General features: G+C 42.9%; 1 protein-coding gene across 1 annotated transcript in view; it reads right to left on the bottom strand.

The window, feature by feature from the left end:
- Positions 1 to 14,835, bottom strand: part of LOC126188116 (nibrin) — a 163,908-nt gene that overhangs the window by 93,695 nt on the left and 55,378 nt on the right. The gene's annotated exons all lie outside the window — the stretch shown is intronic.

The raw sequence follows: 14,835 nt of genomic DNA, 5'->3' as shown, positions 1-14,835 counted from the left end.
CCTTGTCACACACCGATTCTGATATGGAATTCCTTGGACAGCTTCCCTTGGTATTTGACTTTGGCTTTTGTCTCTGCTGTGCACACCTTGACCTTATTTATTAACTTCATTGGTATACCAAGCTCTCTCAGGATGTTGCACATACTTAATCTGTGGATACTGTTATAAGCCTTTGAGAAGTCCACAAATGGTACCAGAAACTGATGGTTGAATTCCCAGCACTTTTTCCAGATTTGCCTCTTGGTGAAAATTTCATCGATGGTCGATCATCCTTACTGGAAGTTTACCTGGTACTCTCCTACAACAAGTTTTGCAAAAGGCTTAAGTTTTTCAGGTATTATTAAAGATAGAACTTTATAAGGTACAATTAGAAGATAAATGCCTCTGCAGTTGTCACAATTCCTATTACTGTTCTTTTATGAAGTGGGATAATGACAGCTGATTTCCAATCTTCTGGGATTTCCTCTTTTTCCCATACTTCCTTTACGGGATTGTACAGCTCTTTCTGTTGTGTTTCTCCTCCTGCCTTCAATATCTCTGCCATTATCCTATCTTCTCCTGGTACCTTATTATTCTTTAGTTTCCTCATTGCTCTTTCTAAATCTTGTTGAGTCACTTGAATGTTTGTGGCTTCTCTTTCACCCTCAGTATTCTTCTCATGTGGAAAGACACTCTCTGGATCTTCAGCATCTAATAACTCTTCAAAATATTCTCTCCACCTATTCAGAATTTTTTTCTTGTCTGTTAGCGTATTTCCATCCTTATCATTAACAGCTAAAGCTTCATTTCTGTGACCATTGCTCATATGTTTCAACATCTGAAACATTTTTACGTGTCTCATATGGAATTTGCCTTTTCGATTTCATCAATCATATTGTCCATGAATTTTTTTTTATGTTCTCAGAATCCTATTTATTTATCTTCTTACAGTCTTGAGAGCTTCCTTTTGTTCCGCACATCGTCTGTCCAGCTTGTGCACTGCCCTTGCTCTCTTCCTAGTTCACAGCTTGTTCAAATGCCTCATTGAGCCATTTTTCTTAGTTGTTAGCTTTTTCTCTCCTAGAATTTCTTCAGCTATTTCAGTTACAGAGGTCCTTATTTCTTCCCATCACTTGTTAGCATCAGCGTGTTCCGATGCCAATACTTCAAACTTGTTACGCACTTTAATGTTATACTGCTGGCACATCTCTGGATCCTTAAGCTTCTCAATATCAAACTGTCTCTTGGCCATGTTGTTCTTCTTCATTTTTAGCACAGCTGTAACTGTAATTTGGCTATGACTAAGAAGTGGTCTGTGTCTGCATCTGCTCCTCTGTACGATCTCACACTTCTTGTGCCTCTCATCTATCAGCAGATGATCTATCTGATTGACAGTGCTATCATATGGGGAAATCCAGGTGCTTTTGTGGCTCTGTTTGTGGGGGAAAGATGTTGAGCTCACCACAAGATTCTGACTTAATGCAAAAATGATTACCAGCAGGCCATTTTCATATGTTTTTGCATGTAAACTCTCTTTTCCAACTGTTGGTCTATACATCTCTTCTTGTCCCACTTTGGCATTGAAGTTTCCCAGAATAATCTTATGATATCTAATGCTCCCCACTATTCTTTTCAGTTCATCATAGAATTCACTCTTCTCATCTTCATCACTTATGTTTGTTGGTGCATATGCATTAACAAGGGTGAGATCGCCATACCTATGTCTAATAGTTAGACACAATATGCTGTTGCTGACTCCACTGAAGGCCTTCACTAGCCCTAGCACCCACTCGCTCACCACAAATCTCATTCCATGTTCATGTTTACCATCAGATCACTGATTTCTTCTCACATAATATCCCTTCCCCTAGCCATCTTGTTTCTCGTAATGCAGTAATGTCCATTTTATACTCTTCTAGTTCAGAGACTACTGTCCTAACAGCTCCAGGTCTATACAAACTTTCAATATTCCATGTGCCAACTTGTAAACCAGTGTACCTAGCAATTTTTGACTTATGGGGTTCCATCCCATTCCGAGGCACATTTCTGTTTTTTTTTTTTTTTTGGGGGGGGGGGGGGGGTAAAATGTCCCTGGCCTTGTTACAGGCACTGCACAGGGTTAGTGCAGTAGTGGGGCTGCCACTGTTCTGCCCTGAGCTGGCAGGATTTCTTTTTAGGGTCACTCCCTTAGAAAGCTGGCTTCACCATGTCTCTAGAGCCTTCCATGCCCTCTTTGTTTGAAATACACAATGTCCCATCATGAAACCAAACAATCTACATTTATATTCTGGATCACATCACATACATACATAAAAATAGAAATGAGTCAGCATATGTTTGTTCCACATTTCATCCTAATCCACTGAAATTGTTTTAGCCAGACATGGAACACATACTACTTATTGTCTGCAAAGTAAGAACCACCTCCCACTGGGAGGGAGTGAGGGTGGGTGTGGAAGTTGGGTGAGAGTAGATGGATTTAGAGAGGCAGAGGAGGAGATGGACAGTGAGAGAGATATGAAGAGATGGACAGGGGTGGGGACGGGTATGAAAGTGGGGTGAGAGGAGATGGATTGAGAGAGGCAGAGGAGGAGATGGACAGTGAGAGGGAAATGGACAGAGACATAGGAGAGGAGAAGATGGACAGAGACAGGGGAGGAGGAAACGGGCAGAGAAAGGGTAGAAGAGGACATGGACAGAGAAAGAAGCGAGGAGGTGGGGGGGGGGGGGGAAGCAGAGACGGTCAGAGAGAGGAGAGAAGGAAATGAACAGAGAGAGAGAGAGGATGGGGGAGATGGAAAGAGAGAGGGTGGAGCAGGAGATGGACAGAGGGGAGAGGAGACGATGGAGAGAGTGTCGAGGAGACAATGGACAGACAGAGGGAGGAGGATGTGGCAAGGTGTATATGCGGACAAGAAAAAAATTCCCAGATTTTCCCCACATTTTTCAGTTAAAAAATTTTTTTTGGGTGAAAATGCAATTTTTTGAGGGAAAATTCACTATACGTTGTAAACTTTAAGTTTTTTCAGTTGACAAACCAGAATAACTCAAAAAATAAGGTTCACATGAAAAAATGTGTAGAATCCAAAGTTGATTACTTTCGAGGGGGCCATCTACTGGTGCTATAATTAGCCCAGCCCATCCCCCTGGGGATGGGGTGGGAGGCAACTTTAAAATTTCAAATGGGAACCTCCATTTTTTATTGCAATATCAGATTCTACATAAAAAGCTATGTACATTTTGTCTTAAACATTTGTTTTGATTCTTGGTAGTTGGTGCTGTAATTCAAGAAAATCCATGTTCCCATTTTTGTGTGCAAAATGGTTATGGATAAATAAAAAATACTTATTTACTTTATAAATTTGAATTAGCTAAAACTAAAACTCTCCCTCTCCCCCCATAGGGTAGTGTTTGAGAGAGAGGAATTAAGAGTTTTACAAATGTTGACCCAAATTTTCTTGGATTACCTCAACAACTACCAAGAACCAAAACAAATGTTTAAGACAAAATATACGTAGTTTTTTATGTAGAATCCAATTCTGCAATAAAAAATGAGGGTGCCCATTTGAAATTTTAAAGTTGCCTCCCGCCCCACCCCTCCAGGGGGCTTGGGGTGGCGGGCTAATTTTAGCACCAGCAGATGTCCCCCTTGAAAGTAATCACCTTTGGATTCTACACATTTTTTCATGTGAACCTTATTTTTCGAGTTATTCTGGTTTGTCAACTTAAAATTTACACCCTGTATATCCTGGACTAAAGTACATTTTTTCTGTGTTAAGAGACAATATACTTTCCATCAGAGCTGTAAAACTTATCAGTCCTTTGAATGGTAAAGGTTTTATACACTGGTGTAGAATTTTCTGGCACATCCAGCAAAAAACAACACGTTTTGAAAAGACCTATATTGTACAGAAACATGTACACAGCATATTTTTGTATTACAAAAATATAATACGAATTCATTAAATACAGCATAGTAATTTCTGAACACAGAACACCAAAATATAAGTAGTGTGATGCCCATTCTGTGATACTGTAACATGAGACTGTAATAGTGTTCATAGTGGCCTGGCTGAGAACTCTGAAATCAGGAAAATAAGGAAATATGGTACAATAATATGTATTCTTGCTTTGTGAAATGTGACTACTATATGATATTTTTCATAAAGAAAGGCTAAGCTTTCACATATAATACTGTTCATCAATAATTTTTTGCTGTTTTTTCTCAGTATGTCATTAGGCAGAATCCTAAGAGCACAGTTCAGACTGCAGTAGCCGAGTATTTCTGACATGCTTGATTGTAAATAATCACTGCTGTGCATCGAACATTTCATGGATTACCTGGCTGAATACACGTTCTGTCGGGCACTTTGAAATTTCCATAGAAAAGCTGACTACATGTGAAACTGCTCAATAACTCACCTTGCACTTTTTTTTATGGGTAATTACACTTTTGTCATTGTTATTGCTTAATTTGTAATTTGTGAAAAAAATGAAATAAATATGAAAAACTAACCTTGAAGCTTGGTATTTTTTAGTGCTTGTTACACTTCATGGTATATTAAACACGAATGTGCCAGTAAAATTTTAAATGATGGCATAAATGGCTGGTCTTCCGGGTTTCCAATTATTCCAAGAGGCTGTTCCTCAAAGTGTTAAATTTTCAAAGAGTCAAATGCTCCATGATTTAAGAAATTCATTGTGCATTCTCACATGTAACATAATTTGTCTTCTATGAAAGGAAATTTACTTTGAAAGTAACACTTCTCAAATCACCATTTTCAATATTTTCCCACAGTTTGTTAAAAACGTAAACAGTTGTGATGTAACACTGATAGAAAGCAGTTTGCTGTTACGAAGTATTGCACAGTCTTCATCTTAAAGTCTATGACACATTTTACTGTTGACTTGTTACGAAGTATTGCACAGTCTTCATCTTAAAGCCTTACAGATTTTACTGTCGGCACATGCTTGTATGTTCACTGTGTTTTGTTGCTGTAAATAGCACATTTTCTCTGCAACTAAAGTTTTCTTTTGGTGTTATTATCTTGTTTATGTTTTATTGCTGCAATATTATTCTGTAGTAGCCAGCTAAAGTCAAATTCTTTCTTAGAGTATCAGTTCTCACCAGACAAAATAACAGAAATTTAATTAAAAACTAAAATAATGCAAAATTCCTGGAATAATAAAAAAAAAAAAAATCCCGAGTACTTCCAGTTTGTCCCAGATGAAAAAATTCCCATGTTTTTCTTGGATTTCCTGGTTGTTTCGGGGCATAAACACCCTGATATGGAGGAACAGAGGAAGGATGAGATGGTCAGCGAGTGGGGAAGGAGGAGATGCACTAGGAGCAAGGAGACAAAGAGATGGACAGAAGCAGGGGAGGAGGATACGAGCAGAGAGAGAGGGAAGGAGGAGATTGATAGAGAGACGGGGAGGAAGAAGACAAGAGTGTGAGGGGAGAAGAAAATGGACAGTAAGAAGTGGCGACAGAGATGGGCAGAAGGAGAGGGAGAGGAGACGGACAGAGAGGGAGAGTATGAGGTAGACAGAAGGAGAGAGAGGAGGGATGGGCAGAGAGAGGGGGAGGAGGAATTGTATAAGGATAAGTGGAGGAGGGATGGACAAAAAGAGGAGGAGGAGGAGGAGGAGGAGGAGGAGGAGGAGGAGGAGGGGGGGAGGAGGGGGAGGAAGAGGAGATGGACAGAGATAGGGGAGAGGAGGGGGAAGTATAGGAGGCAAGAAGAAGATGGAGAGGGGTAGTGGAAAGGCAGAAAATGATGAAGGCTTGAGGAGACATGTGAAAGAGGGAAAGGTTGTGAGATGTAAGAGTAAGAAGGTGTGATGAGGCTGTTGGAAGGAGGTGGGGGTGTGGCGAGGCAGTGGAAGAGGGGCAGGGTGTTGAGAAGCAAGTGGAAGGGGAACAGTATATAACGAAGCAGATGGAGGGTCTGAATCAGAGGCTGAGACGGTTCTGCGACCGTGTGGGCTGCAGATTCCTCGACTTGCGCCATAAGGTGGTGGGGTTTCGGGTTCCGCTGGATAGGTCAGGAGTCCACTATACGCAACAAGCGGCTACACGGGTAGCAGGGGTTGTGTGGCGTGGGCTGGGCGGTTTTTTAGGTTAGATGGCCTCGGGCAAGTGCAGAAAGGGCAACAGCCTCAACGGGTGCGGGGCAAAGTCAGGACATGCGGGGACCAAGCAGCAATCGGTATTGTAATTGTAAACTGTCGAAGCTGCGTTGGTAAAGTACCGGAACTTCAAGCGCTGATAGAAAGCACCGAAGCTGAAATCGTTATAGGTACAGAAAGCTGGCTGAAGCCAGAGATAAATTCTGCCGAAATTTTTACAAAGGCACAGACGGTGTTTAGAAAGGATAGATTGCATGCAACTGGTGGTGGAGTGTTCGTCGCTGTTAGTAGTAGTTTATCCTGTAGTGAAGTAGAAGTGGATAGTTCCTGTGAATTATTATGGGTGGAGGTTACACTCAACAACCGAGCTAGGTTAATAATTGGCTCCTTTTACCGACCCCCCGACTCAGCAGCATTAGTGGCAGAACAACTGAGAGAAAATTTGGAATACATTTCACATAAATTTTCTCAGCATGTTATGGTCTTAGGTGGAGATTTCAATTTACCAGATATAGACTGGGACACTCAGATGTTTAGGACGGGTGGTAGGGACAGAGCATCGAGTGACATTATACTGAGTGCACTATCCGAAAATTACCTCGAGCAATTAAACAGAGAACCGATTCGTGGGGATAACATCTTGGACCTACTGATAACAAACAGACCCGAACTTTTCGACTCTGTAAGTGCAGAACAGGGAATCAGTGATCATAAGGCCGTTGCAGCATCCCTGAATATGGAAGTTAATAGGAATATAAAAAAAGGGAAGAAGGTTTATCTGTTTAGCAAGAGTAATAGAAGACAGATTTCAGACTACCTAACAGATCAAAACGAAAATTTGTGTTCCGACACTGACAATGTTGAGTGTTTATGGAAAAAGTTCAAGGCAATCATAAAATGCGTTTTAGACAGGTACGTGCCGAGTAAAACTGTGAGGGACGGGAAAAACCCACCGTGGTACAACAACAAAGTTAGGAAACTACTGCGAAAGCAAAGAGAGCTTCACTCCAAGTTTAAACGCAGCCAAAACCTCTCAGACAAACAGAAGCTAAACGATGTCAAAGTTAGCGTAAGGAGGGCTATGCGTGAAGCGTTCAGTGAATTCGAAAGTAAAATACTAGGTACCGACTTGACAGAAAATCCTAGGAAGTTCTGGTCTTACGTTAAATCAGTAAGTGGCTCGAAACATCATGTCCAGACACTCCGGGATGATGATGGCATTGAAACAGAGGATGACAAGCGTAAAGCTGAAATACTAAACACCTTTTTCCAAAGCTGTTTCACAGAGGAAGACCGCACTGCAGTTCCTTCTCTAAATCCTCGCACCAACGAAAAAATGGCTGACATCGAAATAAGTGTCCAAGGAATAGAAAAGCAACTGGAATCACTCAACAGAGGAAAGTCCACTGGACCTGACGGGATACCAATTCGATTCTACACAGAGTACGTGAAAGAACTTGCCCCCCTTCTAACAGCCGTGTACCGCAAGTCTCTAGAGGAACAGAAGGTTCCAAATGATTGGAAAAGAGCACAGGTAGTCCCAGTCTTCAAGAAGGGTCGTCGAGCAGATGCGCAAAACTATAGACCTATATCTCTGACGTCAATCTGTTGTAGAATTTTAGAACATGTGTTTTGCTCGAGTATCATGTCATTTTTGGAAACTCAGAATCTACTATGTAGGAATCAACATGGATTCCGGAAACAGCGATCGTGTGAAACCCAACTCGCTTTATTTGTTCATGAGACCCAGAAAATATTAGATACAGGCTCCCAGGTAGATGCTATTTTTCTTGACTTCCGGAAGGCGTTCGATACAGTTCCGCACTGTCGCCTGATAAACAAAGTAAGAGCCTACGGAATATCAGACCAGCTGTGTGGCTGGGTTGAAGAGTTTTTAGCAAAAAGAACACAGCATGTTGTTATCAACGGAGAGACGTCTACAGACATTAAAGTAACCTCTGGCGTGCCACAGGGGAGTGTTATGGGACCATTGCTTTTCACAATATATATAAATGACCTAGTAGATAGTGTCGGAAGTTCCATGCGACTTTTCGTGGATGATGCTGTAGTATACAGAGAAGTTGCAGCATTAGAAAATTGTAGCGAAATGCAGGAAGATCTGCAGCGGATAGGCACCTGGTGCAGGGAGTGGCAACTGACCCTTAATATAGACAAATGTAATGTATTGCGAATACATAGAAAGAAGGATCCTTTATTGTATGATTATATGATAGCGGAACAAACACTGGTAGCAGTTACTTCTGTAAAATATCTGGGAGTATGCGTGCGGAACGATTTGAAGTGGAATGATCATATAAAATTAATTGTTGGTAAGGCGGGTACCAGGTTGAGATTCATTGGGAGAGTCCTTAGAAAATGTAGTCCATCAACAAAGGAGGTGGCTTACAAAACACTCGTTCGACCTATACTTGAGTATTGCTCATCAGTGTGGGATCCGTACCAGATCGGGTTGACGGAGGAGATAGAGAAGATCCAAAGGAGAGCGGCGCGTTTCGTCACAGGGTTATTTGGTAACCGTGATAGCATTACGGAGATGTTTAACAAACTCAAGTGGCAGACTCTGCAAGAGAGGCGCTCTGCATCGCGGTGTAGCTTGCTCGCCAGGTTTCGAGAGGGTGCGTTTCTGGATGAGGTATCGAATATATTGCTTCCCCCTACTTATACCTCCCGACGAGATCACGAATGTAAAATTAGAGAGATTAGAGCGTGCACGGAGGCTTCCCGCGAACCATACGCGACTGGAACAGGAAAGGGAGATAATGACAGTGGCACGTAAAGTGCCCTCCGCCACACACCGTTGGGTGGCTTACGGAGTATAAATGTAGATGTAGATGTAGATGTAGATGGAGCAGGTGGGAGAGAAATAGAAGGAGGAAGCAGATTATGGGAGGGATCAAAATTTTTTCTGTTTTCTATGACGAAACCATAGCTAACATCTATCATCATGCAGCCAACCATTGTGGCTGAATAACACAGATAAATTTATCATCCTCTCTGATATTACAAGGTGTAAAACAGCAGAGAATCAAATTTATATGTGTGCAATATATATGACATATGCGTATGCAGGTGAAGCCATAGGTAAAGTCTAGTATATTATAAAATGTATGTATGTATGTATGTACAGTATAACCCCAATTTTGTGTGACCTCGATTTAGCGTAAACCCGCATTTAACAGAAGAAGTTTCAAGTCCAGAAAATTATTCCATATGTGTGCAATGCTATTTTATATTTGATTTAACATAATTCGCATTATGGCAAAACCCATATTTAGTGTTAGGAATATTAAATATTGAAAACAATACAATAGTAGCTTTCGTGGCCTGAATGTAGGCCGCACTTTTTTTCCAGTTTTTGGAATCCAAAACACCGCCTGCAGCTCACATTCAGGAGCAAAGCCTAAGAAGCTCCGAAAAATGTCGCTAGTTGCCGCCGTAAGTGCTTGTGGCCTTTATTGCTGCTTTTTCCCACTAGGAGCCGCCACAGAAACAGTTGTGTTAGTTTTGAGTAATGAATGTTAAAGTATTTATTATCATGGGCGAATTTAGCAATTTTTCAAATATTCATAACAATTAAAAAAAACTCTTTACATATACACCATCAAAACGGGCATTTTGAAGAAACTTGACAAGCATGGCTTTACATTTCGACAACTCCAGCTAATGAGAGCAGTGATCGCAAAAACATTTGTTTCAGTCTGCTTTTGAACTTTGGTAAGGCATGGAGACAGCAGAAGTAACAACTTTCAGCTTGTTCCAGCAACAGAAAAGCATTTTCTGGATGAGAATGTGGCCGCCACTATGAGTTGGAAGTCGTAGTGAATGATTTTGTGAGGAAGCAATGACAGGGCTTACCTGTAACGGCAGAAATAATTCAAGTAAAAGCATGTCAGAAAATCCAGGATTTTAAAGGGAGCTGCAATTGGGCCTGAAAAATGCGGGGAAAAACTCATCACATTTCAGCGCTACATCATTAAACTGTGCACCAGAAATTCATGCTGGCTTGTACAGCCGATGGCCACAAACTTCCACCATTCATTTCACACAGCAGACTTTACCGAAGTCCGAAGTGTTTCCTAAAGATGTTGTTGTACATGCTAATGAAATTGGCTGGTTCAAGGAAGGTGTGGTTTTAGAGTGGATCAGACCTGTCTGGCAACGTCGTCCTGGTACCTTGCTAGGTTTGCCATGTATGCTTGTGTTAGATTCGTATGCAGGTCACTATACACCAGCTGTGAAAAAAAAAGTTAGCAGAGGGTACAAAGAACTTAGTTGTAATTCCAGAATGGATGACATCCATTCCGCATCCGTTAGATGTTTGTTTAAACGAACCTTTTATGGACAATCAGAAAAATATGTATACACAGTGCCTAACAAAAGAAGATAGACAATTAATGCCTAAAGGACATGTTAAGTGTGCAAGCTTGTCTCAAGTGTGCATGTGCATTAGTCAAGCTTGGAATACGTCTCCCAAGTGAAACTGTTTGTCACACATTTAAAAAATACTGTATTTCTGATGCACTTGATGGTACAGAGGATGATGCTTTGCACGAAAGTAGGGACAAGGAGTCGCTAGCATTAATAATAAAACATGAAAAATCACAACTGTGTTCCGGTATGCTGTGCAGCAAGCTCACCTGCGACATCACTGCTGACAGCTCACGTGCATGTAGATCCAGAATACTGTATTTCGATAGATATCATGAATTTTCACTGTTGTCAGTGTTTTGGGATGTAGTTGTAATTTTGTGTCCCAAATCCCTGAGAGGTAGAGCCACATAATACTCTATCCATCATATGATGAGCCATATCTTTCACTTTTAAGTGCGGCTTGAAATCGGGCTAAAATTTATTTATTTACACTCCTGGAAATTGAAATAAGAACACCGTGAATTCATTGTCCCAGGAAGGGGAAACTTTATTGACACATTCCTGGGGTCAGATACATCACATGATCACACTGACAGAACCACAGGCACATAGACACAGGCAACAGAGCATGCACAATGTCGGCACTAGTACAGTGTATATTCACCTTTCGCAGCAATGCAGGCTGCTATTCTCCCATGGAGACGATCGTAGAGATGCTGGATGTAGTCCTGTGGAACGGCTTGCCATGCCATTTCCACCTGGCGCCTCAGTTAGACCAGCGTTCGTGCTGGACGTGCAGACCGCGTGAGACGACGCTTCATCCAGTCCCAAACATGCTCAATGGGGGACAGATCCGGAGATCTTGCTGGCCAGGCTAGTTGACTTACACCTTCTAGAGCATGTTGGGTGGCACGGGATACATGCGGACGTGCATTGTCCTGTTGGAACAGCAAGTTCCCTTGCCGGTCTAGGAATGGTAGAACAATGGGTTCGATGACGGTTTGGATGTACCGTGCACTATTCAGTGTCCCCTCGACGATCACCAGTGATGTACGGCCAGTGTAGGAGATCGCTCCCCACACCATGATGCCGGGTGTTGGTCCTGTGTGCCTCGGTCGTATGCAGTCCTGATTGTGGCGCTCACTTGCACGGCGCCAAACACGCATACGACCATCATTGGCACCAAGGCAGAAGCGACTCTCATCGCTGAAGACGACACGTCTCCATTCGTCCCTCCATTCACGCCTGTCGCGACACCACTGGAGGCGGGCTGCACGATGTTGGGGGCGTGAGCGGAAGACGGCCTAACGGTGTGCGGGACCGTAGCCCAGCTTCATGGAGACGGTTGCGAATGGTCCTCGCCGATACCCCAGGAGCAACAGTGTCCCTAATTTGCTGGGAAGTGGCGGTGCGGTCCCCTACGGCACTGCGTAGGATCCTACGGTCTTGGCGTGCATCCGTGCGTCGCTGCGGTCCGGTCCCAGGTCGACGGGCACGTGCACCTTCCGCTGACCACTGGCGACAACATCGATGTACTGTGGAGACCTCACGCCCCACGTGTTGAGCAATTCGGCGGTACGTCCACCCGGCCTCCCGCATGCCCACTATACGGCCTCGCTCAAAGTCCGTCAACTGCACATACGGTTCACGTCCACGCTGTCGCGGCATGCTACCAGTGTTAAAGACTGCGATGGAGCTCCGTATGCCACGGCAAACTGGCTGACACTGACGGCGGCGGTGCACAAATGCTGCGCAGCTAGCACCATTCGACGGCCAACACCGCGGTTCCTGGTGTGTCCGCTGTGCCGTGCGTGTGATCATTGCTTGTACAGCCCTCTCGCAGTGTCCGGAGCAAGTATGGTGGGTCTGACACACCGGTGTCAATGTGTTCTTTTTTCCATTTCCAGGAGTGTATTTCCCCGAGTCTCACTTTTGGGGTGTGGCTTGCATTTGAGGTCAGCTTGCAATCAGGTCAATACGGTAACTACAGTACTTGCGGCGGCTTCTAGCGGGATTTTTCGGAACTTCCATAGGCTTTGCCTCCAGATGCAAGCATCTAGTAATATGGGCTTTAAGAACCTATGAACTCCAGCATTTGCAGTATATTGGATACGGTCGATCATCTTCCATATCGATTCCTCGCTACATGCAAGAGCAAGCACGAACTTAAGCCGACCGTGGTCAAAGACTAACAATGTACAGCGTGCTAACACTCAAGCCGCTTAGCATGCTTGCACGTGGCCGAGCTCTGCCTGAGTCTGTATGTTCATAGCAGCATTACAGTATAGCTCCAGTTTACGCAGTTCGTGTATTATTGTGTATTGCGTGGAGAATCCAGCTGTATATCAGTTTGCTCGATGTTGTAGTGAAGTTGACTATGGCAGAAAACAGAAAAAAATCTAACTGTCGTGGAGAAAGTGAACTTGATTTGGGAAATGGAGACAAACACAAATGTGCCCGTAAGTGAAATGGCTTGACGCCTGGAACTTGCAGCCTTCATTATCAGGAATACTGAAGAATAGGGAGAAGATTCTGGATCAAGAAACACAGTGTGGTTCAAAAGCAAAGCATAGAAAAAAATGTTAAAAAGTCGCCGTACGAAGAAATGGAATTGAAGCTAATGGAGTGGTTCAATGGAGCACATGCTGAAAATTTACCAATCGATGGGGCATTGACAAAAATGAAAGCATCTACGATATCAGGGAAACTTGGTCTAACAGAATTCAAAGCTTCAAATGGTAAGCTGGATAGGTTCAAAAAACGCTATGGGATAACTTGCAGGGCAGTATGTGGAGAGAGTGCTGCAGTTAGTGATGAAAGTGTTGAACACTGGAACGAAGAGATGCTGCCACCCCTATTGGAAGGCTTTGGATCTAGGGATGTGTGCAAAGTGGATGAAACAGGCCTGTTTTACCAACTCATGCCCTCTAAAACCTTAAGTGTTAAAGGAGAAGCATGCCATGAGCAAGCAGAGAATTACTGGTCTCTTATGCAGCAACGCAGATGGCAGTGACAAGCTGTATCCCACAGTAACTGGAAAGTTCCACAAACCACGTTGCTTTAAAAACAGTGCTACGCTGCCATGTAAGTAAGATAGCAACGAAAGTTCTTGGTTGACTGCGGACTTGTTCAAAAAGTTCTTGCAAGCTTTTGATGCACGAACGGGTGCTAGAAACAGGAAGGTTGTTGAAACTTCCTGGCAGATTAAAACTGTGTGCCCGACCGAGACTCGAACTCGGGACCTTTGCCTTTCGCGGGCAAGTGCTCTACCATCTGAGCTATCGAAGCACGACTCACGCCCGGTCCTCACAGCTTTACTTCTGCCAGTATCTCATCTCCTCGTTCCAGTCTCAGTCGGGCACACATTTTTAATCTGCCAGGAAGTTTCATATCAGCGCACACTCCGCTGCAGAGTGAAAATCTCATTCAGGAAGGTTGTTCTCTTTATGGATAAGTGTCCTGCTCATCCAACAGACTTAGGATTTCTGCGGAATGGGAAAGTACATTTCTTTCCTGCAAATTGCACTAGCAGACTCCAGCCCACGAATATAGGGATTATTGATAGCCTGAAAAGCAAGTATCGAAAAGCTCTTGTCCTTAAGGCATTTGCCTTCACTGATAAGAATGAAGTGCTTAAATTGAACATCCTGCACGCAATGCATATGCTCACAGGAGCTTGGAAAATGATAGCTATGGAAACCATCTCAAATTGCTTTCATAAAGCTGGATTTAATGAAATGAGCACTCACGACAATGACAGTGATGAAGCAGTACTGGACATGCATGACTGGGTGCAGGTATCTAACAATTTACCCATCACTTTTGATGAATTTGTGGCTTGTGATGATGATGCCATCACTACATGCATCCGAGATGTTGAGGAAATCTGCGAAGATGAAGTAAAGCAGAATGATGACGATACCGAAGAAGACGATGATGTTAGGGATGAAGAAATGCAAACACCGTCATTCAGTGAAGCTATTGCCAGCACAGACATTGTCTGGAGATTTGTCACAGCATTTAAAGTGGACAAACCTGTTATAGACAGAGTAAATCAATTGGAGATGGACATTTTGAACCTAAAATCCAACAGTGCTAAAAAGCAGACCACCATTTTTGATTGCAGGTATTTTAAAAATGAGGCACTGTGAAAGTTGTGTACATATGTGTTGTATATAGGAAAAGGAACTCGATTTATTATATTACTGTAATTGTGTATGTATTTTGTGGATGTTTAAATTTTGTAATGTGCTGGGTAACTATGATCTTTGACTACTGTATTAGTGCTACAGAAAATGTTGTAATTGCAGTATAGTGTGTAGGGTAGGTATC

Source organism: Schistocerca cancellata, chromosome 5 (genome assembly GCF_023864275.1).
Source record: "Schistocerca cancellata isolate TAMUIC-IGC-003103 chromosome 5, iqSchCanc2.1, whole genome shotgun sequence".
NCBI classification, from domain to species: domain Eukaryota; kingdom Metazoa; phylum Arthropoda; class Insecta; order Orthoptera; family Acrididae; genus Schistocerca; species Schistocerca cancellata.
Note: the sequence above shows the minus strand (reverse complement) of the source record. Positions and strands in the feature narration are given on the sequence as shown.